Consider the following 24,414-nt stretch of genomic DNA (forward strand, 5'->3'; position numbering starts at 1 on the left):
GTGCAAGAACAAGGGTTCTGCCAGGGTGGAGGGGCAGAGGCTGAATAACTCACCAGAGCTTTTGAGCAGCCGCACATGGCTGCCATCCGGCAGGTCCCTCAAGGGGCCGTGTGCATCTGGGAGGCCCTGAGGGAGAGTTTCAGACAAGGACGCCTGTGAGACTCTCCCCTGGGCTTTCCCACAAGGGGGCCTGTACCATGCCCCTTTGTGCCTTTCCTTCCCACCCCTCCCTTCCCCCCCACACTCTCCCTCCCCTGCAGGTACAAGAAGCAGACTTTGTGGTTTGAAACAATGAACTCCCTTTTATTTTATCTGACTAAATAAATCTGGGGAGGGACTGGGGAAAGAACCTGGGGGGAAGAGGGAGGTGGAAGGGGGAGGAATGGGGAGGTGGGGCTCAGGGATGGGTCTGGGAGTGGCACCTGCCTCTGGTGGTCCCACTGCCTCTTGTGTGGGGGACTGGAGGGTCACGGGGGGAGGCGAGGGGGAGAAGTCAGAGGGGCAGGAGCAGGGGTGGGAGCAGAAGCTGGACCGCTCAATGGCAGCGGCCAGGTGATCAACGGAAGCTGTGTATGCCGCACTCGTGCTGCGTGTCTCTTGTGCCAGCTCCTGCCAGGGGGGTGCTCCTGATCCACTTCCCACTGCTGGTCCTGCCACTCCAGAGACCGCTGGAGGCCACGCAGGCAGGTGACACGTTCCCACTCCAGGTCCTCATGGGCTCGTCCGTGGCGGTGGCTCTCACGGGGTCGGGAGGCTGGCGCGGGAGGTGTTGCAGGTGCCTCACTCCCAGCTGGCCCCGCTCTGAAGAACAAAGAAAAGAGCAGTCACTCCAAGTGACAGAGTGCCTGAAACCAGCCCTCCTCTCTGAGCCGACACGGAAAGGTCTCTGTTCAGACGATGTGCTTAGAGCAAGGCCTCTGTGGCCTACACAGCAGGCCCCTTCCCGCAGGGGAACAGATGTTCCCCGGGGGAGCCTCGCTACCCACATGTGCCAGGGAAAAGCAGGCATGAGAAGGTGCCAGCCGGGCCAGGAGCTTGCGGGTGGGGGTGGGGGGACGATGGAGCGGCTCGGCTTTCCTCCATGCCGTGCACGTGCTGGGTCTGGCAGTGGTGGCATCCCGCAGGGAGAGGAATTCTATCCCTGCCCACTGGAGGAGAAGGGGAGGGAGGATGTAAGTGACTAAGCGACAGCAAAAGCTTCTTAGATAGTCAACACACTAGTCGACTAGCCGCTCCTCCCCGCTGCTGCCTCTATCAGAAACTCCAATGCTCACCCACCATCAGCTTCCTGCTCGGTTACCACCAGCTTCCTGCTTAGCCGCCACCTGCTCCCCCGGCTCTACCTTCCAATGGTGCCAGATGCATCCCTCCGGAAGCTGATGGTGGCTCTTGTACATTTCAGAGTGGACATACTCAGAGTCTCCCACTGGCCCCAGGCTCCATGCAGCGTTTCAATCCTGCTGGGGCTCTTGTACATCTCGAAGGCGGAACACCCCGCGGCACTTCCTCCTTTGAAAAGTAGCAACAGCAGAAGCACCCATATCGACTAATCGAATATTCGCTGGAAATTCCATCGACTATTCGATTCGTTGATTCATCTAGTTTTCACAGCCCTGGGGGAGGAAAGAGGAGAGGAGTTATGCATCAGTGACAAATGCCACTTGCCAGGGAGGGTGCTTCCGGGGACCCCTCCACTTCCTTCCCCTCCCAAAAGGCTCCCCTAGCAGGGGCTCGGTGTCTCCGCCTCACGGTGCTCGCCCGGGAGCAGAGGCTGCCCCGCAAGTGCAGGCCTCACTGCGTGCCGTGTGCAGCGCTGCTGTCTGTGTGTGTCCATGACCCCCGACTCCGTAGTAGCGGCTTGTGGGAGGAGGGTGTCTCACTGCAGAGTTGGGAGTAAGGCCGGCCTCTCCACAAACCCTGTGAGCAGAAGCACAAGGATCCCCTATGGCCGCCTCCTGGGCTGTGCCCTGGACTGGCGCTCCTCGTGCCTTTGTGTGCACCGGCTGCCGCGCGAACCTCAGGCCGAGAAGGCTGAGCAAGGAGCATGCAACCCCCCCCCCCAACCTGCCGCTTCCCCCCCCCCCCCCGTGTGTCTAGGGAAAGTCATGGAACTCGCTTGATGGGCCTGAGCCCTCTTCGTCCAAACCCTGGACGACATCCTGGGAGGGGGGAACTGGCTCCAGGGATAGGCTGAACTACTGCTCCTGCTCCTCCCCAGCCGCAGGCCCACCCTCCAGGAGAGTGACAATAAGCGTCTCCAGCCCAGAGTCCACAACAAGGGGGGAAAGGCCTGACCCCTCTCCCAGGATGCAGTGGGGCTGGTCGAAGTAGGGGCAGGTCTGGGGTGCTGCCCCTGAGTGGGAGCTGTGCTCCCTGACTGTGGTGTAGGCCTGCGGGAGTTTTTACTTCCATGCGCACCTGCTCCTGGGTGTGTGTGTCCCCTCTGGCCCAGACCATAGACATCGGCGTTCCTGCGCCTGGTGCAGAGAGGGAGATATGCTAGAGGTCTATAAAATCATGAGTGGTGTGGAGAGGATGAATAAAGAAAAGTTATTTACTTGTTCCCATAATAGAAGAGCTAGAGGACACCAAATGAAATTAATGGGTAGCAGGTTTAAAACTAATAAAAGAAAGTTCTTCACACAGCGCACAGTCAACCTGTGGAACTCCTTGCCAGATGAGGTTGTGAAGGCTAGGACTAGGCTGTGTCTAGACTGGCCAGTTTTTCCGGAAAAACTTGCCCGCTGTCTACACTGGCCGCTTGAATTCCCGCAAAAGCACTGTCGATGTTGTGTAAGATTGTCAGTGTTTTTGCGGAAATACTATGCTGCTCCCGTTCAGGCAAAAGTCCTTTTGCGCAAAACTTTTGCGGAAAAGGGCCAGTGTAGACAGCAGAGATTTGTTTTTCACAAAAAAGCCCCGATCGCGAAAATGGCGATTGGGGCTTTTTTGCGGAAAAGCGCGTCTAGATTGGCACGGACGCTTTTCCGCAAAAAGTGCTTTTGCGGAAAAGCGCCCGTGCCAATCTAGACGCTCTGTTCCGAAAATGCTTTTAATGGAAAACTTTTCCATTCAAAGCATTTCCGGAAAATCATGCCAGTCTAGTCGTAGCCTAACAGTTTAAAAAGAGCTAGATAAATTCACGGAGGTTAGGTCCATAAAAGGCTACTAGCCAGGGGGTAAGGAATGATGCCCCTGGCCTCTGTTTGTCAGAGGCTGGAGAGGGATGGCAGGAGACAAATTGCTTAATCATTGTCTTCGGTCCATCCTCTCTGGGGCACCTGGTGCTGGCCACTGTCTGTTTCCCCTGTGGCTGCAACTTTAAGAGCCGCAGGGGAAGGGGACTATAGAGTTCTGGTGGGAGGGGACAGAGAGGCCACAAGGGCACCCATGAGAAGAAGCCCTGGAGGCCAGTCATTTCAAAATCATCTCAGCATCCACACACACCCTATTTCGAAATAGGCGTAATTCCTCATGAAATGGGTTACCGATTTTGAAATAAGAATCCCGTTATTTCGAAATTATTTCAGAATAACGTTATTTTGAAGTTATTTCAAAATAACGGGTGTGCTGGGTAGCCGGGCTCACCTCGTTATTTTGAAATAACGCTGCTGCGTAGATGTGCCTTCAGAGACATTCAGTAGCTGTTCCTTGATTATAAATCTGGGCACCGATGTAGGTGAATTTGTAGGATCTCGAATGGGAGCTCACCAAAAAACGAAAAATACATGTTCATGTGATTTGACTTGTCTTCATCCCATGGCCCGGCACATTGTCTTTCCAGCCTAAGATTAAACATATCATGAAATATTAAGCATTTAAATTAAAGAACCCAACCTGAAAGTTTAAAACTGCATCACATACTGAAGTGTGATACAAATGATAGAACTAAGACAGGCCTTCATGTGTGGAATCTAATTTCCCGATAAGATCCTTTTGCTGACAATGTTATCACAGGCTTCTCTGTAGTCACCACACTAGTGGTTTGATCAGATAGTCAGGAATGTGTTATCAATTAAATAATGGAGCTTTTAGAGGACCGTTCAGCATTGCTTTCGTTCCTCAGCTTTGAGTGCAAGCTAACAGATTTTTTTTTTAAATGGGTCATTCATTCAATTCTTCCCAGTTAGACTGGACAAAACATTAAAGACACTGACTCCCAGATAACTGGTTAAGAGCCCTGTTAAATCTCAAAGAACATCTCTGAACTTTGAAAAATGTCTAAAATCCAGAACTGAATTGAACCAAAATCATAGCAAACACTTCAGAACTGAGATGTGAGACTCGTTCCCTGGAGCCCATCATTAATTAAATCCATATTAAAAACAGTTCTCATTTAATGCGTAATTTAATGTCTTGCTATTTCTATTCATGGAGATTTTGAAAAAAAAAATCAAACAAAACTTAAATACGGTGTCCAATTCATATGACATTATCTCTTTAAGCAATGAGGTCTGCTGGGGTACGTTCAAAGATGAGAGATGTTTGTTTTAATATACAGGCAAGCCTTGCAACAATGCACACGTTCACGCTGCAATTCTTGTGCTTCTCAGAGTGGTCTCATAGCTTTGGTGTGCATCACATTCTGCATTAAGAGATAGCGAACTGCTCACAGTGTCGTCATCAGCTGAATTCTTTATTAGTAAACATTTATCAGGTTATTGCGCTTTGGGAGCCAGAATGAACTACAGGTTGAAGCTCTCTAGTCCAGCACCCTTGGGACCTGACCGGTACCAAGCCAGAGAATTTGTCGAACCATGGGAGGTCAATATTGTCTAGCAGCATTACCAACACTTACACTGCTTACTGGGCTCTTAGAAGACATTAGGGCTACGTCTACATAGGCACCCTTTTCCAAAAATGCTTAAAACAGAACAGTTTTCCGTTATAAGTATTTCTGGAAAAAGCGCGTCTACATTGGCAGGATGCTTTTCTGGAAAAGCACTTTTTCCAAAAAAGCATCCGTGCCAATGTAGACGCGCTTTTCCGCAAAAAAAGCCCTGATCGTCATTTTCGCCATCAGGGCTTTTTTGCGGAAAAGACTACTGGGCTGTCTACACTGGCCCTTTTCCGGAACAGTTTTTCCTGAAAAGGACTTTTGCCCAAACGGGAGCAGCATAGTATTTCCGCAAGAACACTGACAATCTTACATGAGATCGTCAATGCTTTTGCGGAAATTCCAGCGGCCAGTGTAGACAGCTGGCAAGTTTTTCCAGAAAAGTGGCTGATTTTCCGGAAAAACTGGCCAGTCTAGACACAACCACAGTGCTCCGCAGTCACTTCCCATTTTGCATGTGTGAAACTGATTGTTCCTTCCAGTGTAAGCTCCCTTATAAAAATTCTTGAGGTTCTTATTCCATATTATTTTAACCCTGGGTGGGAAAGGAGCAAAGCTGAGCAGTGAGGTAGATCTGGGAGCACAAGGCGGTGACAGGTGAGGATATATACAGTTCGCAGGACGTATTTATGATAGTTAATATTTATTAACAGAACTATGTAAATTCTTCTCCAAAGCCGCCTCTTTATCTTTCATCTCTCTCTTTAAACCTGACCTGCCACGCTGCCTGCAAATCATTGCCATGTCCCGTAGAATAGAGAGCTGAGACTTCTGCTCTTATGCTAAGCCTGGTTCATTTTGTGTTGTTACCTCATCTTTCCCCCACATGCCTTTCCTGTCGCAGCTTGTCGGCCATCTCAAATGTGAACTCTCCAGGGCGAGAAGTCTCTTCCCTCTCGCTCTCATGGATTTGAAGGCCAGAAGGCACAACTACGATCATCTAGTTTGCTGCATAACACAGGCCAAAGGCATGCACCCGCGTTACTTGTCTGCACAGAGCCTGGTGGAATGGGAACCGAACAAATATTCCCTCTAAGATGCGCAGCGGCACGGCAGCACAGGCGATTAATCAGCCCCACCCAGTCAGAGGGCTCAGGGCTTCATGGGCGGAGCTGATTGATCACCTGTGAAGCTGTCACCTGTGACTGTACTGCAGCGCAGCTTAGAGCGAACACTGGAACTAACCTCAGAGGTCTCCATATGCAACCATAATAAATATTAACAATCATATTAAAAGGGGCTGAAGTTTGTTTCGGGTTTCCCATGTTATGCGTGTTTCCTGTCACGGGAGCAGGACCGAGCACATCTGTTCATGAGGGCGAATGAAAGCCTGAAAGGCAGGATTAGGCTAAACCAACAAAACCAAGTATAGACGTTTCCCATGTATATTTATTATACAAGTTTCATTCTGCTAGTGAAAAAAAGGGAAGGGAATAAAAGTTACCAGAAAACACACCGGCTGCGTCTAGACTGGCAAGTTTTTCCGCAAAATCATCTGATTTTGCGGAAAAACTTGCCAGCTGCCTACACTGGCCACTTGAATTTCCGCAAGAACACTGACGATCTCATGTAAGGTTGTCAGTGTTCTTGTGGAAATACTATTCTGCTCCCGTTCGGGCAAAAGCCCTCTTGCGCAAATCATTTGTGCAAGAGGGCCAATGTAGACAGCACAGTCCTGTTTTGAGCAAAAAAGCCCAGATGGCTAAAAAGGTGATCGGGGCTTTTTTGCGCAAAAGCGCGTCTAGATTGGCACAGACGCTTTTCCGCAAAAAGTGCTTTTGCGGAAAAGCGTCTGTGCCAATCTAGATGCTCTTTTCCGAAAATGCTTTTAACGGAAAACTTAAAAGCATTTGCAGAAAATCACACCAGTCTAGACGTAGCCGCCCTGTTTGACTTTTCTGAAGACTTGAACACCTTGTTTGTTTTACCCAAGTATCACAAAGGGTTGTTTAGGATTTCCAAAAGAATTTTGAAACAAAAATATAATTAAGCATAGAGTTGAGCCCATTCTTAACATTTTTTTGTAAATTTGCCCCCTATCCTGCACTTAACTGGCTTAGCAAATTGTTCTGGCAAACAAATGTGTCTGAAATCTAGACGTGTTATAAGCTCTGTTCTGCATATCTGGGTGAGTGGGTATTTGACCAATTTCCATAACAGATTATTATTTTCAAAATGCTGGTTGCAATGATAAATGCTCCAGAACAATCATAGGTAAGAAGATATATAAAAACAGGTTTTAAAGAGGCAAATTTTCTGTTGAGTAAGATACTAGAGTCACTGACCAAGAGGAAAAATGCCAGGAATTACGGTTTATATAAAATATCATCTTCTCCTGAAATGTTGTGTTCGGTGCCAGTCACCCTATTTGGGAAGCAGAAATAGAGGCGGTCCACAGGGAAGTGACAAGAATTAGAAACCTGAAAAAGCATCTATACGATGAGAGACTATAAAGTCTGGGAACATTCACCTCTAAGGTAAGATGAGTAAGAAGGGACAAAATAAACATACACAAAATAATACATTATACAGAAGAGATAGGCTGGGTGCTATATCTCACTCGCAAGTGCACATTCAATTAAACTGAATTTAAAATTGACGGCGCAATTATTTTGCACAGTTAAGCCTTTAGAATTCAGTGCTACAAGATTAATGAGGTCAAGAGCTTTGCAGGATGTATAAAAGGATTGGCCATCTATATGAATAACAAGAATATCTAGTTAACATAGGGATTTTTTTTAGAGGAGGAGGATTTTGGGAAGGATATAAACACTCTTACGTAGAGACTAACAGATTTATTACATCAGACTCTCATATGGTTTAGGAAGAAACTTAGTTCATAGGAGGAGTAATCCATAACTGCCTGCTGAAGGGTAGATTTAGTCAAAAAAATTAAAAACCACACACAAAAAATTGGGAAAATGTTAATACCATTTTTATTACATTTCTCCCCGCTTAAATCAGCAAGAGAAGTGATTGGAAATTTCCAAAATTTCAAACACTTTTCCAACAACATCAAGAATATTTTCATTTAATACATTATGGTTTTACCCCAACCAAATCTACTGCTGAGCTGAACCTCTTTTGCCAACTTTTACTGGTGAGTAGAGGACAGGGGAGTAGATGGAGCGCAGATGGAGGATGTTAAGGAATAGGTACTTTGCTAATCATGTCGTTGATACAATTTGGATCGACGACATGATTAGTCAATAAGGGGAGGCTTGCTCCAGGACCACTGCGCCTCTGCATTTTAAAGGTAGTAAAGCTGCCAGGCTCTTACTACTACATTTAACATGCAGAGGTGCAGCCGTCCCGGACCTGCGCCAGCTAAGACTGCGGGGACCCCCACAGACAGGGTCTGCTGCAAGAGCAGTGTCTGCCTGTGGAGAGCCTCAGACCACCATGGGTAGAGGCTGCTTCGCAGCAGCCTCCTCTACTTTCCCCCTCCCCCACTGCCTCAGATAGAAGCGGGGGGGGGGAGGGGAGAGAGGTGGCACCAGCTCCTCTTTTCACCCCCCCCCCTCAATTGCTTCCTCTCACACAGAAGCAGCAAGGGGGAGGGGGAAAGTGAGCAGGGGAGTACTCCACTTGACTGCCTGCTAAGCTTATGTGAGTAGTCGACTACTCGCTTATATCCCTACGTCAGACCTGTGCCATTATAGCAATTCCTACATGCCTCTGTGCATTGTCATAGGGTTCCTGCTGCTTCATTGCTTGCCCCGGGCCAAGAGTCACCAGCTACAACCACAAAACCAACAAAGACCTGGGAATAGAACAACTCCCTTTATTATCCCAAAGGGACGTTCGCCAGCTCTCTCTGTGGCACGTTCCATGGCTTCCCCAGACCCCTTCCATCTCTCCATTTCAACGATTCTTTAGTCTGTATGGCTCCCTTTCAGCATGACTTTGAGCAGCCTGCAGGTCCCATTCTAGGGTGAGCCAAGAAGAGGGTTTCATGTTAACAACAAGACAGCTGTCGATACACAAGCTGTATGCACTTCTCATACCCACACCCCATTGCAATCAGTTAGTGTAATTTTCAATCCACACTCACTTAGGAGGAGAAAATGTTTTTGCATGATAAGGAGGCCACTGAAACAATTTTCCACTCCATGTGATTGCAAAATCCTGACTGTAGGAAGGGTTTTACTGTCACATTTCTGGCTTGAGCTATTTTTGCTGTTGGGAGCTCTTACGCTTGTGGACATTCATGCAATTGCAAATAATAGTCCAATGGCGGCGTGATTGCAGGCTCCCACTGGTCTATACAAAACCTCATCCTTGACTCCAGTATCCAAAGAGCTTTTGCAATCACCAGTTAGGTTGTGTGAGCTTCTGTATCTCTCTTAAGTGACTTTGAGGACTGGGGATGGAGGCGGGAATCATTAAGCTCTGCTTTGAAGTGAAGCTGTTCTCTTCCAAACATTAAGCGAGATTTAATGCTAACAAATTATGTAGCTTGTGTTCAGCCATAAATAAAATAAATCAAATCAAATTCTCTTACACATACATCTGACATAGGCTTGTGAACAGGAGCTAGAGTAGGAAAGACTGCAACCCATACTTGACTGTTAACACTTCAAATGGATCCAAGGTATTTGTTTAAAATAAAAGTGGTAAGTGAATTTGACGGCAAAGACTAATTGCATGTTTATAACGGTAGGAAAGCTTTCCGGGCTGGTATTTTTTAGTGCACGCTGGGGATGCAGTACTACTGTGAATGAAATCCATTACCCACAGGATGTTGCCAAGAACAGCGTGGACTCTACCTTCGCTTTCTGTTGCCATGGTGAGCAGAGCTGCATCATCCTTTCACAATGGAAACCCAAAACTGGGCAAGATCTGGTGTAGTCTGGGCTTCCAACCTGGAAATGAATCCAGCAGCCCTCCTTGTGGAAGTTGGTTGGGGTCCACAGCAATGTTCCCTCCAATTTTTTCCATCCACATGTGGAATAAATGTATGCATTCGTGCCAATGAGTCAAGGAAGTATGGACTGGATAAATGGACTGTAAGGTGGCTAGAAAGCTGGCTAGATTGTTGGGCTTACTCAGTAGTGATTGACAGCTCAATGCCTGGTTGGCAGTAGGTATCAAGCGGAGTGCCCCAAGGGTCAGTTCTAGGTCCATTTTTGTTCAACATCTGGATGAGGGAATGGATTGCACCCTAAGCAAGTTTACAGATGACACTAAGCTAGGGGGAGAGGTAGATATGCTGGAGGGCAGGGATAGGGTCCAGAGTAACCTAGACAAATTAGAGGATTGGGCCACAAGAAATCTGATGAGGTTCAACAAGGACAAGCGCAGAGTCCTGCACTTGGGACGGAAGAATCCCAAGCATTGTTACAGGCTGGGGTCAGAGTGGCTAAGCAGCAGTTGGACAGCAAAGGACTTGGGGATTATAGTGGATGAGAAGCTGGATATGAGTCACCAGTGTGCCCTTGTAGCCAAGAAAGCTAATGGCATATTAGGGTACATTAGGAGGAGCATTGCCAGCAGATCTAGAGAATTGATTACTCCCATTTATTCGGTACTGGTGCGATCAGATCTGGAGTATTGAGTCCATTTCTGGGGACCCCACTATAGAAAGGATGTGGATGCATTGGAGAGGGTCCAGCAGAGGGCAACAAAAATGACGAGGGGGCTGGAGCACATGACCTACAAAGAGAGGCTGAAGGATTTGGGCTTGTTTCATGTGCAGAAGGGAAGAGTGAGGGGGGATTCGATAGCAGCCTTCAACTTCCTGAAGGGAGGTTCCAAAGAGGATAGAGAGAGGCTGTTCTCAGTAGTGACCAATGGCAGAACAAGGAGCAATGGTCTCAAGTTACAGTGGGAGAGGTCTAGGTTGGATATTAGGAAAAGTTATTTCACTAGAACAGTGGTCCCCAATGCGGTGCCCGCAGGTGCCATGGCGTCCACCGGGCCATTTCTGTGCACCCGTCAAGTGATCGGGGTCAGCCCCGCCCCCGGGCACTTGATGCATGGGCGGTGCCAGCCCCAAGCGCATGGTGTATGGGCGTCCCCGCCCCTGGGCACATGGCGCAGGAGCAGCGCCGGCCCTAGGCGAGCAGCGCGTGGGTGATGCCGGCTCCTGGGCATGTGGCTCAGGAGCGGTGCTGGCCCCGGGAGAGCGGCGCATGAGTGGCAACGGCATTGGGCACGCAGCATATGGGTGCCCCCGCCCCTGGGCATTTGCACAGCCCTGCCCCCGGGCACTTGTGCAGCCCCGCCCCCAGCTGCGTGTGTGGCCCTGCCCCTGAGTGCCCAGCACGTGAGTGGCCCCACCCCCAGGTGCCCGGCAGCCCCAAAAGGTTAGGGACCACTGCACTAGAAGGATGGTGAAGCTCTGGGATGGGTTCCCTAGGGAGGTGGTGGAATCTCCATCCCTAGAGGTTTTTAAGTCTCAGCTTGACAAAGCCCTGGCTGGGATGATTGCGTTGGGTTGGTCCTGCTTTGGGCAGGGGGCTGGACTCAACGACTTCTGAGATCTCTTCCAGCCCTGGGATTCTATGTGCACCGAGGCATGTGTGGAAGTGAACCATCAGTAGTGAGCACGTGCTGCCAGCTATGGGTGCTCTGCTACTCAGCAGGGTGGTACCGGAAGCTCTCCTCAGTGGGCACCCCAGGGCATAGCTTACAGGGAACACTGTCTACCCAGCATGTACTTCGAAATACAGCACTGTTCCGACACGTCCCGTACTCCTTCCTTTGAAATAATGGGCGTGCTCAAAAGATGCGGAATAGCTATTTCTCCGGTATCTCAGAATAGCACAGCAGTGTAGCCATAGCCTATGGATCCTGGCTGTCCAGGAGCCAAAATGACCTTGCAGTGAAATTTAAAGCAGTCCTAAAACTGTAGCCAGTCCAGAGGCATTGTCATGTCCAAGGAGGTAAGGGGAGAAAATGGCATCCTGTGGCAGGAGAATCCAGCATTGACATTTTATTAGAGGCGTATTCTGGTTTCTTTGCATGCTATAATGCTAAAGTTACTCCCCAGTTTCAGCTGGCTTCCGTATTGGCTCCAAAGAACACCCAAAACCATAACACCAAGGGTGTGTCTAGACTACAGGGTTTTGTCGACAAAAGTAGACTTTTGTCGACAAAACTATACCTGCGTCCACACTGCCTTTGAGTTATGTCAACATAATGTTGACAAAACCCAGCAGTTTTGTTGATGTATGTAAACCTCATTCTACGAGGAATAATGCCTTTTGTTGACAGAGTTCTGTCAATAGAAGGCATTATTGCATCTACACTGTCCTTTGCGTCCACACGGGTATGTCGACAAAGCGGCTTGCTTTGTCGACAGAACTGGATGCAGTCTAGATGCTGTTTGTCGACAGAAGCTTTGTCAACAGTATCTGTCGACAAAACTTCTGTCGACAAAACCCTGTAGTCTAGACGTACCCCAATTGCACAAGGTGCAAACTCCTCCAAGATTGTGCTGCAGGTCACGCAAGTGACACCAACAGGCTGTGATGTAGGTTAAATCACTGAGGGAAGCCAGTGCATCAGTGTTATCCCAGGGAAAAGTACAAAGAGGCCAGACTGTCCTTTGCAAACATCTTATGCAAAAGGCCACCAGGAGTTAGGAGCCTACTTGCCATTTGTGTCTTTGGCAACGTCCTCCCCTCATGCTCAGTATGGAACTTTTTCTAGGCCAGAAAGAATCCACTTACCTTGATTTAGGATCAAATAGTAGCTGTGGAAAAGGGAGGCAACCCAAACACAAGATCATGCGTGTTTTCCAGAGTTGGACGCCCTGCTCATCTGGCACTCTGATATCATGCCTACCAGGCAGACAGAGCCTCTTTCACTCCCATTCCTCGGCTCCTCCTCAGCAGGGTGGAGAAAGTGCACCGTGACCGGCAAGATAATTCTCTCTCATTTTGCACCTGTTGTGCAGAAAGATGCAGTATCAACGTTAATCTGTCCCAATTCATATGCTAATAGAGTCCCCAGGAAGTAAATTGTGAAAGAAGGTGCATGCAAGACAATAAAAGGTGATTTTTCACGGGTAAATCAAGGGAGAGGCATTGGGCACCCCGGACAGGAATCTAAGGAGGCCAGTAATGCAGTGAGTAAACTCCTCTTGGGGGAGGCTGTTATGGGGCTTGATGTGCAGTGACAGAAGAAAGAGGGACGTCCCAAGCTAGCGTGAGCGAGAGAGGGAGAATGAACCCATTTGTGGGGGCTTTGAAAGCAAAGAGTTAGCGTCGACTGATGCTCTCGGGAGTCCCCTAGTGCCCAGTATTGTTACTGATCCAGGCTCTACTCGGTGTTAATCCACCAGGGCAGTTTTGTAGAATTATGGAGCGTAATGGCTGCCTGCAGCCCTGGATCTCTGGCACTGTCCTTTTTCCTCTGCTGTGCCAGCATCCTCCTGCGTCCTCCCCTTTCTAAACCATCACAGGCGAAAGCCACAGTGCGACGTGAGAATCCTCTTACACTGAACTAAAGGAAAAGACGTTTCCCTTGTAAAACCCTGTTCTTAGACTAATCCTGAATTTACATTAAATAGGAACGATCAAATAATGGTAGGACTAGGATTTGACGACTGCTAATAGCTTCATGCAGAGCTTCCCATTCACATACGCAGGATTACATCAGTCCAATTCAGGAAGGGAAGAACAGAGATTAACCACATCCCTTCATCAGGATCTTTTTCAAAGCTCATCATTCCCTCCACCCTACCCTAATGGCTCCCGCCTGTTGCCCCGCCCATACTCTGCCCCAGGCTCCACCCCTAATTTGCCTAGACCCTCCCCCTCGTGTCTCCCTCTTCTCTTCCCCGCCCTGCACACCCTTTCCAACCATATCCTCAAACTCAAATATAGCAAACAATATTTGGAAAAAAAATACTCTAACATTTCTTTCTAAAGAAAATGGAGCATGTTTCCTGCTGTATGCCAGATTGTTAGGATGACCATCTGTCCCGTTTTTAACAGGACACTCCCCTCCCCTAGTTAAGCCCTAATGAAGATGTCCTGACTTTTTTTTTAAAGAATGGGCCAATTGTCCTGGAGTACAAGTTTAATTCTTATGTGAATGGAAAGAACAGGGACATTGGCTAGCTCTCACACTACCTTCCACATCCTAATGACTTAACCAACCAACCAACGGAGGTGCTAATTGTTCTTAACAGCCTCTTGTAACTACTTGAATAACCTACTCACGGTCTCCTTTTTTTCCCTCCTCCTCCACCCGGCTCCCCTTCCCTTATTTATTCTTGAATCTGGACTTGTAATACTTCAGTCATCTGTAGAGGTGGGCGGTGCCCACGAAAGCTCATGCTACCATCTTCATGTTTTGTTAGTCTGTAAGGTGCTACCAGAATATTCGTTGTTTTAGTTTTTCCTGTTACAGACTAACTCGGCTACCCCTCCAAAGCTTTTGTCCTGCATTGTCAGCTCCAGCGCGCCCCCCGCTGGTCAGTGGGTGTCAGTGCAACCATCAGCCTCCTACTTGTGGCTGGCAGGTGAATGCAGCAGGCGGTGGCCAGCAGGTGGCGCTCTCAGGCAGGGAGACAGGCAGCCAATAGGCGAGGCCGCCTGTGTGCAATAGAAGGGTCAGGGGATGAGCGAGGGATGTGCGTCACCTCAACCCATGTGCACCCTAAAGCAGAGATTCCCAAGGGGCTGGGGGGAGGGGTCTGTCAGCTCTTTCAGACGGCAGGACTGAAACCCAACTTCTGCTGTGGGGCTTGAAATCTTCATGCCCAGTGGCCTCTCCCACACTGAATTCCTAGCACCCCCAAGCTGAAGCCCTAATCCATGGTGCACCCTTGAATTCCCAGTACCACCTAGGCTGAAGCCCTGCTCCTTAGAACACCCCTCCCCCCAGGAAGCGGTCCGATCCTCACTGTGCCCTTCCCCCCCATCTGAAGCCCCAGTCCCTCACACTTCTCTCCCCAAAGGACTGAAGCCACTAGCTCTGGCCACGCCGGCAGGGCTGAAATCAGGCACTGAGGGGGGAATTAAGGAACAGGAATTTTGCAATGCAGTCAAGAATTATTATTCAATACCTCTGAAGTACTTGGAACACAGGAAACCTGCCTTTGAGAACACAGACAACTTAAGCGGTTCTTGTGGAGAAGGATGCTGATGTGAGATAATGTACAAAGCAGCTTTGCCTTTGCCACACAAGAATTCCCACCCTAGAGGACATGACAATAGACGAGAACCAAACTTTTGACAAATGGACACATGCAGACCCAGTCCTATCCTGTCACATGTCTGATGGGGACACTCAGAAAACCCCCATTTCGGACAGAGGGTGGAACGTTTTTGATGGACAATGAAGCAGTAGAATACTTGGCTTTGGAAAGCATGTGGAGCTTATTTTGTGCCTGCCAGGCACCGCAGCTCCTGTTGAACATGTCGTTTCAGTCTGACTACAGTTTGGTCAAATGAAAAATAAAGTCTTGAAGTTTCTCAGAGGAAGGCTATTTGATTTATGTGTGTGAAGTTTGACCTAGACTGCTACATTCTATGACGAGTTGCTAAAAAACAAATAGATCCTTTGAAAAACGGATTTACATGACAAATACAGTCCACAAGAAGCATCACACTGTGGAGGAAACAAGATGAGGACAATATGGGCACCTCTAAAAAGCAGTAACCACTTAATTGCAAATATGTATTTTCATTTTTTTTCCTTTTATTAGTTACTAGAGGATCCACCCAGAGTTGCCCGGGTCCTTGTGGAGTTCAGGGTAGGAGGTGGTGGATGTGCCAGGCTGGGTTGGGAGCTGGGAGGTGTGAGGGGGGACTCAGGGCAGGGGGTGGAAGGTATAGGGGGGTTGAAGGGCAAGGATGGGGGTACAGAAGTCAAGGCCGGGGGGCTCAGGGCAGAAGGCATGCAGGAATGGGGTTCAGGGCCGGGGGCTCAGGGTAGAGGGATGGGGGGTTAACAGAGCTGACCATTGTGGCGAGGGTGGTGCTGCTCCATGAATGCTGGGAGGGGTGGTGGCTTATCTCAGGGGGCTGGTGCTGCACTTTCCAGCCCCCCACATAACATTCAATATTATGGAATACATGATACAGCTCTTCCCTGTTTTACATTTCTAATCAGCATTTCTAAGCTAATTTTACATTTTCAAGTGTTATCATTCCAGATTACTACATATTTAACACACTGAAACAAAGACATAATTTTAAATGAATCAGTCAGAGCAGTTTACTGTGTTTATAACAAAGTTCATTGCTTTCAGAAAAAGGGAACACTAATTTATTTTGTGTGATTTCCATAACAATAGACATGTTTATGAAATGTCACCATATGTTTATGTTAAAAATATGTTTCCAAAGATTGTAGGCATAACAAAGGATTTTATATTTTACTTAGGTACTGATTTTGGTGGAGGGCACTCTTAAAAACTAATTCCCCAAACAGTCAGAAGTAAAAGAAAGGGAAACTCATTTGTCCAGGTATCTGGAAGAAAAGGGACATTGTTCCACAAAGGGCTCTCTTTAATAGGGGGTAAAAGGTGAGCAGGGATAGGATAGACAGAAGGGCTACATCTCCACAACGCATTTATTTGGCAGAAAATATGATAGAGGGACTCATTAGCATAAGTTGCAACATCATTAGCATATTTTCTGCCGAAAAAAAGTGCCGTGTAGACGTAGCTGTGACGGGGTTTTCTGGGTGCGAGCACCTCGCCCCTTCTCCCCCAGCCGATCCCGGCCCTAGTCTGGGGAGGGGGCGGGGCCCAGCGTACCCACCGTCTGAATTGGACTCTTTGGTCGCCTCACCCGGGGTCTTGGTAATAGTGTCTAGCTGTGGGGGCAATCACCCCTCAGCCCCCCAAGGGACTGGGGGGGCTCGGCGACCCCTTCGTCGGCCTTTCCTGCTCCTTGACTTGGCGGAGTAGGAGAGGGTTGTGGCGGGGAAGGGAAGTGGGGGACCCGGGCCCTCCCTCACCTCCGGGTCCCAGCCCGAGGCCCTAAGCGGAGGTCAGCGACCGGTTGTCGCCCTCCACGGCGGACGGGGCTGCGTCCCTCAACTCGTCCACCCACGGGCGCCAAAAGGGTCTCGCCTCGGGCTCCTTCCACTCCCCGCTGACTTGTCCCGCTGGCGGAACAAATTCAGGGTCACTCACCACGCCGGAGTTGTCGGGCCCGTCCCAGGGCGAGCCGCCAGCTGCCGAGTCCGTCTCCCCGGGTTGCCCCGAGGGCTGGGGGTTTGGTGCTCCTGGACTCCAGGGTGCCTGCCGTTGCGCTCCCCCCCCCCCTTGCCGGGACGCTCCCGGCTGTTATAGTCGCAGGGGGATGACGTCGGGGCGGTAAGCTCCGCCCCCCCTGCGTCCCGCCCTGCGTGGCAGTCCCGTCGCGCTCCCAGGTGCTCTGCTGGAGCGTCATTCGGGGTGGCCGGGGCGGCTGCTTCCTGGCCGCTCGTGCTCCGCCCCGCCTCCCGCTCCCCACTCTTGTCGGCGCTGCGGGGCGTCCAGCCCTCAGCGCCGCCACCTCTGTACGCTCGGCAACCGCCGCGGCCGCTTTTCCCGCCGCGGGGGGGGGGTTCCCCCGCGGGTTCAAGTGCGGACCCCGCCGGGTCCGTCACAGTAGCCAAAGAATTTGGAAGCAAGTTTTTGTACTACAGTAATAATGTGTACTATAGTCATTAAAATTAAAACGTCTATTTTTAAAACTGAAGATCCAAGCAACTAAAGACAAAAGCTGAATACTCAGATTGTGAATCTAAAATCTAAGCAAGGATTTTTAGGGGTGTGATTTTACCATCTTCAGCAACAAACAAATGAAATATTTAAAGCAAATTTTACACCTAAGACGGTGTTGACGTAGAGTAACGCACCACTGCTTTAGTCAGTAAATTCAGAAACTGACAGTATATACCTCTGGATTGGCACATGCCTGGTAAGTGGCTTCATTACCACATAATGGCTCTTTATAGTGTCATGCTAAAGGTCTGGCAAGTTGGAAGCGTTTTCACTTTTAAGTTACTAGATCCACTGGAGGTGGAGGGGAGGGGCAAACCAGGCTGCTGTGGGAGCCTGCAGGAAGGGACAGGACAGACATTGGAAGAGGAAGGAGGTTGAGCACAAAGACCCTTCCCTTGTATACCCGCCTCCCCTTCCCTCTTATACCCGCCACCCTTGCCCAACGAGCTGTGTGTATGTTTTAAATAAGAGGCGCAAAGGAAACATCTTGGCAATGACATGCAGAGAGGAGCAAGCATTGTGCTGATAAAAATTAGGAAGACGTGTGGCCTTTCCAAACAGCTACATCACCTGTGTGAACAGAATGGGGCACTGTGGGTATAACAATGGAGATTAGCACCCGATTAACCTGGACCTTGATGTGGGTGGAACACAATGAAGATTTCCTGGCTTACCCAAACAGGCCCATCCCAAATAGGGGATTATTTGTGGAGATAGCTGTGGGACGCTCCGTGCTGAGAAATCCTCCTTGGCCACTGTCGGCAGACAGGATACTGGGCTAGGTGGACCTTTGGTCTGACCCAGTATGGCCGTTATTATATTCTTATGTTCTCCTTACACCCTCCTCCTCTTAAGGATGAAAGGAGAACATCGGAACATAAGAACAGCCATACCAGATCAGACCAAAGGGTGGGTCTGAGCCTGATGAGTGGTCTCAGAACTTTGCTCCCAGAGGATATGAACCAGGTGCAGGAGGAGAAGACATCTGCCACTTCCAGTTACTCTTGTAGCTTCTGGCAGCTCCAGTCGAGCTTGCCTGACATCCTACCGAACCATAGTACACTGCAAATGCCAATCCAAGTCTGTACATTTTATTCAGATTGCTGGAATGATTCCCTGCAAAGAAAGATCCGTAAGAGCCACCTCTGTCGAGGTTAGAACAGACAGGCGCTGTCTGTTCCATTCGAGAGCTGTGTGCTGGAAACCCTGACTTTTCTAACAGACTCTCAATCTACAGGAAAAGCTTTGAAGGAATGATGGAAATTTCAGGGCAGCAGCACTGTCCCACAATAGGACGAGTTTCTGATGAGCATTTCCCTTCCGTTTTTGTTGTATTATTGCCGTTCATTGCTTATGAACCTGCTATCAACACTGCAGATACCCAATGGTCAATTTATCAGCTGAGCATCTCATGCACAGGGTCTTGGGATGCTGTCCATCAGCAAAATGCAGATTAATAGGTTCTGAGACCAGACAAGAGGCCTTTCTGACCATCCACTCTGACCTCCAGTACAGCACAGCCCAGAGAAGTCCATCCAACGGTTCCTGCATTGAGCCCAATAACTTATGCTCAGCCAGACCATCTGTTACAGAGAGACCACCCCTCTGATTTAAAATGCATGTAAACATGCTGCAATATAAGGCTGCCGCCTGAGAAAAATAAACGACTAAAACTGATTTACAGGACGTTCAAGGGAAATGGAAAAGACAGAGAGGACATTTTGAAAAAGGAACCTTCAGCAGTGGGGAATGAGGGTGTGTCTAGACTACAGAGTTTTGTCGACAAAAGTGGACTTTTGTCGACAAAACTATACCTGCGTCTACACTACCGCTGAGTTCTGTCGACATAACGTCAACAGAACTCAGCAGTTTTGTCGACACTGGTAAACCTCATTTTACGAGGCATAACACCTTTTGTCGACAGAGTTCTGTCGACAGAAGGTGTTATTGCATGTAGGGTTGTGTCTAGACTATAGGGTTTTGTCGACAAAGCAGTTTGCTTTGTCGACAGATCTGAATGTAGTCTAGATGCTCTTTGTCGACAGAAGTTTTGTTGACAGATACTGTCAACAAAACTTCTGTCGACAAAAGCCTGTAGTCTAGACGTACCCTGAGTTACAAACCCAGCCTAGGGCTTGCCATAGTTCTTGTCTTTCCAAATAACATCGATCGGCCTCTATACTAGGATAACTCATGTAACAGGAGGATAACTCATGTAACGCCAATTTTTTAAAAAGGCTTCAAGGGCAATCCTGGCAATTAAAGAGCAGCAAGCCTCACTTCAGTACTTGAGTTGAAAAAACTATAGTGAAAACAGAATGATCAGACACAGATGAGCAGAGCATGTTGGAGAAGAGTCAACACAGCTTTTACAAAGGAAAACCATGCCTCACCAATCTATTACAGGTTGAATCTCTCTAGTCCTTGGGACCTGACCAATGCTGAACCAGAGAATTTGCTGACCCACTGAAGGTCAATACATTAAGAGTAAATTAGAGCTAAATAACAGCACAGAACACTGAGAGCCAGGACTAGTGGTTACAAACAAACTTTATGGGACTGTGGGAGACTTGGCCACACCCATGATAAGTGGACGCCTGGCTAACTAAAATCATTCCAGACCATGGATGTGTGCCGGACTAGAGAGGTTCGACCTATAGAAGTCTTTGAGGTCAACAATCAAAACAAATGGTAAGAATAAATGGTCAGTCTTGAGAGTGGAGAAATATAAATAGCAGGGTCCCCCAAGGATCTGTTCTGGAACCAGTGTTGTTCAGAAAATTCATAAATAATCTGGAAAAGTCGGTAAATAGTGAGGTGGCAAAGTTTGTAGATAACACAATGACTCAAGATGGTTAAGCCGAGAGCCAGCTGTGAAGAGTTTCAAAGGGATTTCACAGAACAGGGCAACAAAATAGCAGATGAAAGTCAACATTGCTAAGTGCAATAAAATGAATATTGAAAAACATTTTCTCAATGAAACATACAAAATAATAAAGTCCCAATTAGCTGTGAGCACTCAAGAATGATTCACGTGGAGTCACTGTGGATAGTTCTCTGAAAACATCTGCTCAATGTGCAACAGTGGTAAAAAAAAGGTAACAGTATGTTAGGAAGCATTAGGAAAGGGATAGATAAAACAGAAAATATCATAATGTCTGTATATAAATCCACAGTTCACCCACACCTTGAACACGGCTTGCAGTTTGGGTTGCTCCATTTTATACATATATTAGAATTGGAAAAGTACAGAGAAGGGCAACATAAATTAAGGATACAGAACGGCTTCTATAAAAGGAGAAATTAAAAAGATTGATACTACTCGTCTTAGAAAAGAGATGACTAAGTAGGGATGGGATAGAGCCTGATAAAATCATGACTGGTATGGAAAGAGTGAACGAAGAAGTGGTATTCATCTCTTCACATAACACCAAGAACCAGTGGTCACCAATGAAGTTATTAGGCAGCAGGTTGCAAAACAACGTAAGGATGTATTTATTCACACAACATACAGTTAATCTGTGGAACTCATTGCCAGGGTAAGTTATGAAGGTCAAAATTACAAATGGATTCAAAAAAGAATTAGATAAGTTCCCAGAGGGTAGGTTAATCAATTACTATTATCCAAGAGTGTCTGCAATGAAATCCGTGCTCTGGCTGTCCCTAAATAGTAGGGACAACAGGGGATGAATCCCTCAATAATTGGCCTGTTCTGCTCATTCCCTCTGAATCATCTGGCACTGGCCAGTGTTGGAAGACAGGATACTGGATTAGAATAACCATTGGTCTAACCCTGTATGGCCGTTCTTAATATACAGGCATCCCCAACATCTACTGTGCTAGACCTGGTCATTATTTCCAAGTGTGCCTGAATTTAGATAAATAAGTACAATGGTGAGATCTCTAAGCAGTGAGTCGTGCCTGAACACAGATATCCCTCAGGATGAGGCACAAGGAGATCTCAAACACAGCTTGGGCCTACATGCAACTGGCCCTGTATATGTTTAATACATTCAGATACTGGCCACAAGGTAGACACAGTGATTAGACTAAGGGTGTGTCTAGACTACCTAGTTTTGTCGACAAAAGTGGACTTTTGTCGACAAAACTATACCAGCGTCTACACTACCGCTGAGTTCTGTCGACATAACGTCGACAGAACTCAGCAGTTTTGTCGACGCTGGTATACCTCATTTTACGAGGCATAACACCTTCTGTTGACAGAACTCTGTCGACAGAAGGTGTTATTGCCTGTAACGTTGCGTCCAGACTACGGAGTTCTGTCGACAAAGCAGCTTGCTTTGTCGACAGAACTCAATGTGTCTGGACGCTCTTTGTCGACGGAAGTTTTGTCGACAGTATCTGTCGACAAAACTTCCGTCGACAAAACGCGGTAGTCTAGATGTACCCTCAGATACAAACTGATATACATTCCAGACCACGGTGAGGGAGAAAGGTTCAAAAATCTGGACCTGACCTCAGGTTCAGACACTGAGCCTCGGCGCCCCAGTCAAGGGAGAAGTTTACAGCTTGCACGTTGATTGAATACAGATGCTGCAAGGCAGCGGAACAGCTGCACCTAGATTTTCAATTTGGACTTCAGTCATCTTAACTCATCCTACTTCCACTCAGTTTCCAAAATCATTCTTCCAGGGAGACAAGATTAATGCAATCTCTGTGTAATTTACAAGAGCCTCCGGTCCCTGACACCCACCAACTGGATCATAGCTTGCCCAGCCCGCTAGCAGAGACAATCTGTTGAATCTGCCAACCTCATATTTACTTCAACTAAACATAAAATCGTTTCCATTCTCATACTGTTCGCCGCACTGCGCTAGACCTGGTCATGTTGGTCATCACTTGATGCCAGTTTTGAGCAGAGGCAGGGCCAAGGTTCAGAGCTCAAATCAGAACCCAAAACCTGCCCAATGTCACAACCCCACAACGCTTCATGTCCCATTTTAGGCCCAGAATAGAGACAGACCCAAGCTGCCTAATTCAGAACAAGAACTGAACACAGAGCAGAAGTTCTTCAAAGTTCAGATGTAGCAGGACTGGTCCTTCTTTCACCGGAAAAGTCAGGAGTAAGCCTATGGATGTCATCCGAAGAGGAGAAAGAGCCGTTTTTAGTCTAGGTAGCTTCTGTCACTATTATCTGAGCTCCTTGCAATCATTCATGGTTTGGTCCTTACAACACTTCTGCGAGGTAGGGCCAGACCAATTTTACAGAAGGGGGAACTGAGGCTCATGGTAAATTAAGTGACTTTCCTAAAGTCACAGAGGAAGTCTGTGTCTCTGCCATGAACTGAATTGAGATGTCCTTCATCCAAGTCCAATGCCCTCAGCACTAAGCCACTCACCTTCCCTTCTACTCAACCCCAATTTCTCATTCCACACAAAATAACAGGGTGAGACGGTTCTACACCTCTGGTGAGGAGTAGCATGAGCCCCAGCCAGGGGCAAGGTTAACCGAGATCCCCTAGATGTGAGGACAATACCTCTGTGGCCTGAGCCAGAGGGCAACGTCACTGAGGGGGATTTCTTCATGCCCTTTTTCCCTCCCCATTTTTTTTACTGAGTTCTATACAAGGTAGAATTTAAGGAAAACCTGCACCAAGTAAAAAGTATGTAGCTTCTGCCTCGTCATACTCTCCACCTGTCAGCGAAGCACGGAATATTCCCTAGCACCCACACATGCACACACTGCCCTCCAGCACGTACAGTACAAAGCTTAGCCCTTGGGCCCGACGCTAGGGAAATCAGAACACCGGCTGAGACGAATGGCGACTGTAACTGCAGTAACACCCTGCAACAATTCTCCCACCACTTCTATTGCATGAATCAGTTTGTGAGAGTACTTTCTGTATTAGGGGAAAACAATTCGCGGCTGTATTAAGATTAGAGTGTGATTCATTTTCCAGCACATCACACAGTGCCCTCTGGTGCATGCTTAAGTGAGGAAAGTTTAGGTTTTGCACAAGGATCTTGAAAATGAAATACAATTAAAAATGCAATTCACTTTACTTCAACAATGGCTAAGCAAAGTATTTGTGCGGTTACCTGATCCATTTAAGAGGAGATCATTTTAGAAGCTATTAAGCATTTAAAAACCCTTTCATACCGGCTACGTCTACACTGGCATGATTTTCCGGAAATGCTTTTAACGGAAAAGTTTTCCGTTAAAAGCATTTTTGGAAAAGCGTGTCTAGATTGGCAGGACGCTTTTCCGCAAAAGCACTTTTTGCAGAAAAGCGTCCGTGGCCAATCTAGACGCGCTTTTCTGCAAAAAAGCCCCGATCGCCATTTTTGCGATTGGGGCTTTTTTTGCGGAAAACAAATCTCTTCTGTCTACACTGGCCCTTTTGCGCAAAAGTTTTTTGGAAAAAGATTTTTGCCCGAATGGGAGCAGCATAGTATTTCCGCAAAAGCACTGACAATCTTACATGAGATCGTCAGTGCTTTTGCGGAAATTTAAGCGGCCAGTGTAGACAGCTGGCAAGTTTTTCCACAAAAGTAGATAATTTTGTGGAAAAACTTGCCAATCTAGACACAGCCACCATGTCTCATGGGCCCAGTGATATAACACATGATGGAACGCTGGCAGGATTGTCTGGAAAACAAGAAAATGGTTTCATAAACAATTCTGAAGTTTTGACACTTGTTTGCGTTCCCTGTTGGAATAAAACGGAACCTCTCCAAACTTTTCAGGAAAAGGCAGACAGGCCTGTCCCACAACAGAGAGCGGCCTGATATTTAGGGCTCTCCCTTGGCATGTGGGAGAGGCAGGTTCAAGTCCCTTCCTCAAATCAGGCAGAGTAGGGGCTTGCACAAAGGTGTACCACATCCCAGCAGGATGCCCCTAATCACCAGGCTCTTGAGTAGTTGGGCATGGTACCCTCTC

At 47.9% G+C, this 24,414-nt stretch overlaps 1 long non-coding RNA gene across 3 annotated transcripts; it reads right to left on the reverse strand.

The window, feature by feature from the left end:
* Positions 1-302: 302 nt before the first annotated feature.
* On the reverse strand, positions 303-19,078 carry LOC106732348 (uncharacterized). 3 transcript variants are annotated; one of them, XR_012897148.2, is made up of 6 exons: positions 16,938-19,078; positions 12,514-12,729; positions 3,589-3,785; positions 2,419-2,477; positions 1,279-1,613; positions 303-801 (listed from the first exon to the last, which is right to left on the reverse strand). It is a non-coding gene; the product is annotated as an uncharacterized LOC106732348 (long non-coding RNA). The 3 variants fall into 3 exon arrangements; XR_012897149.2 differs by having other exon boundaries at positions 1,414-1,613; positions 16,938-18,389; XR_012897147.2 differs by having other exon boundaries at positions 303-1,613; positions 16,938-18,389.
* Positions 19,079-24,414: the final 5,336 nt, after the last annotated feature.

Source organism: Pelodiscus sinensis, chromosome 21 (assembly GCF_052426305.1).
Source record: "Pelodiscus sinensis isolate ZL-2025 chromosome 21, ASM5242630v1, whole genome shotgun sequence".
Lineage (NCBI taxonomy): Eukaryota > Metazoa > Chordata > Testudines > Trionychidae > Pelodiscus > Pelodiscus sinensis.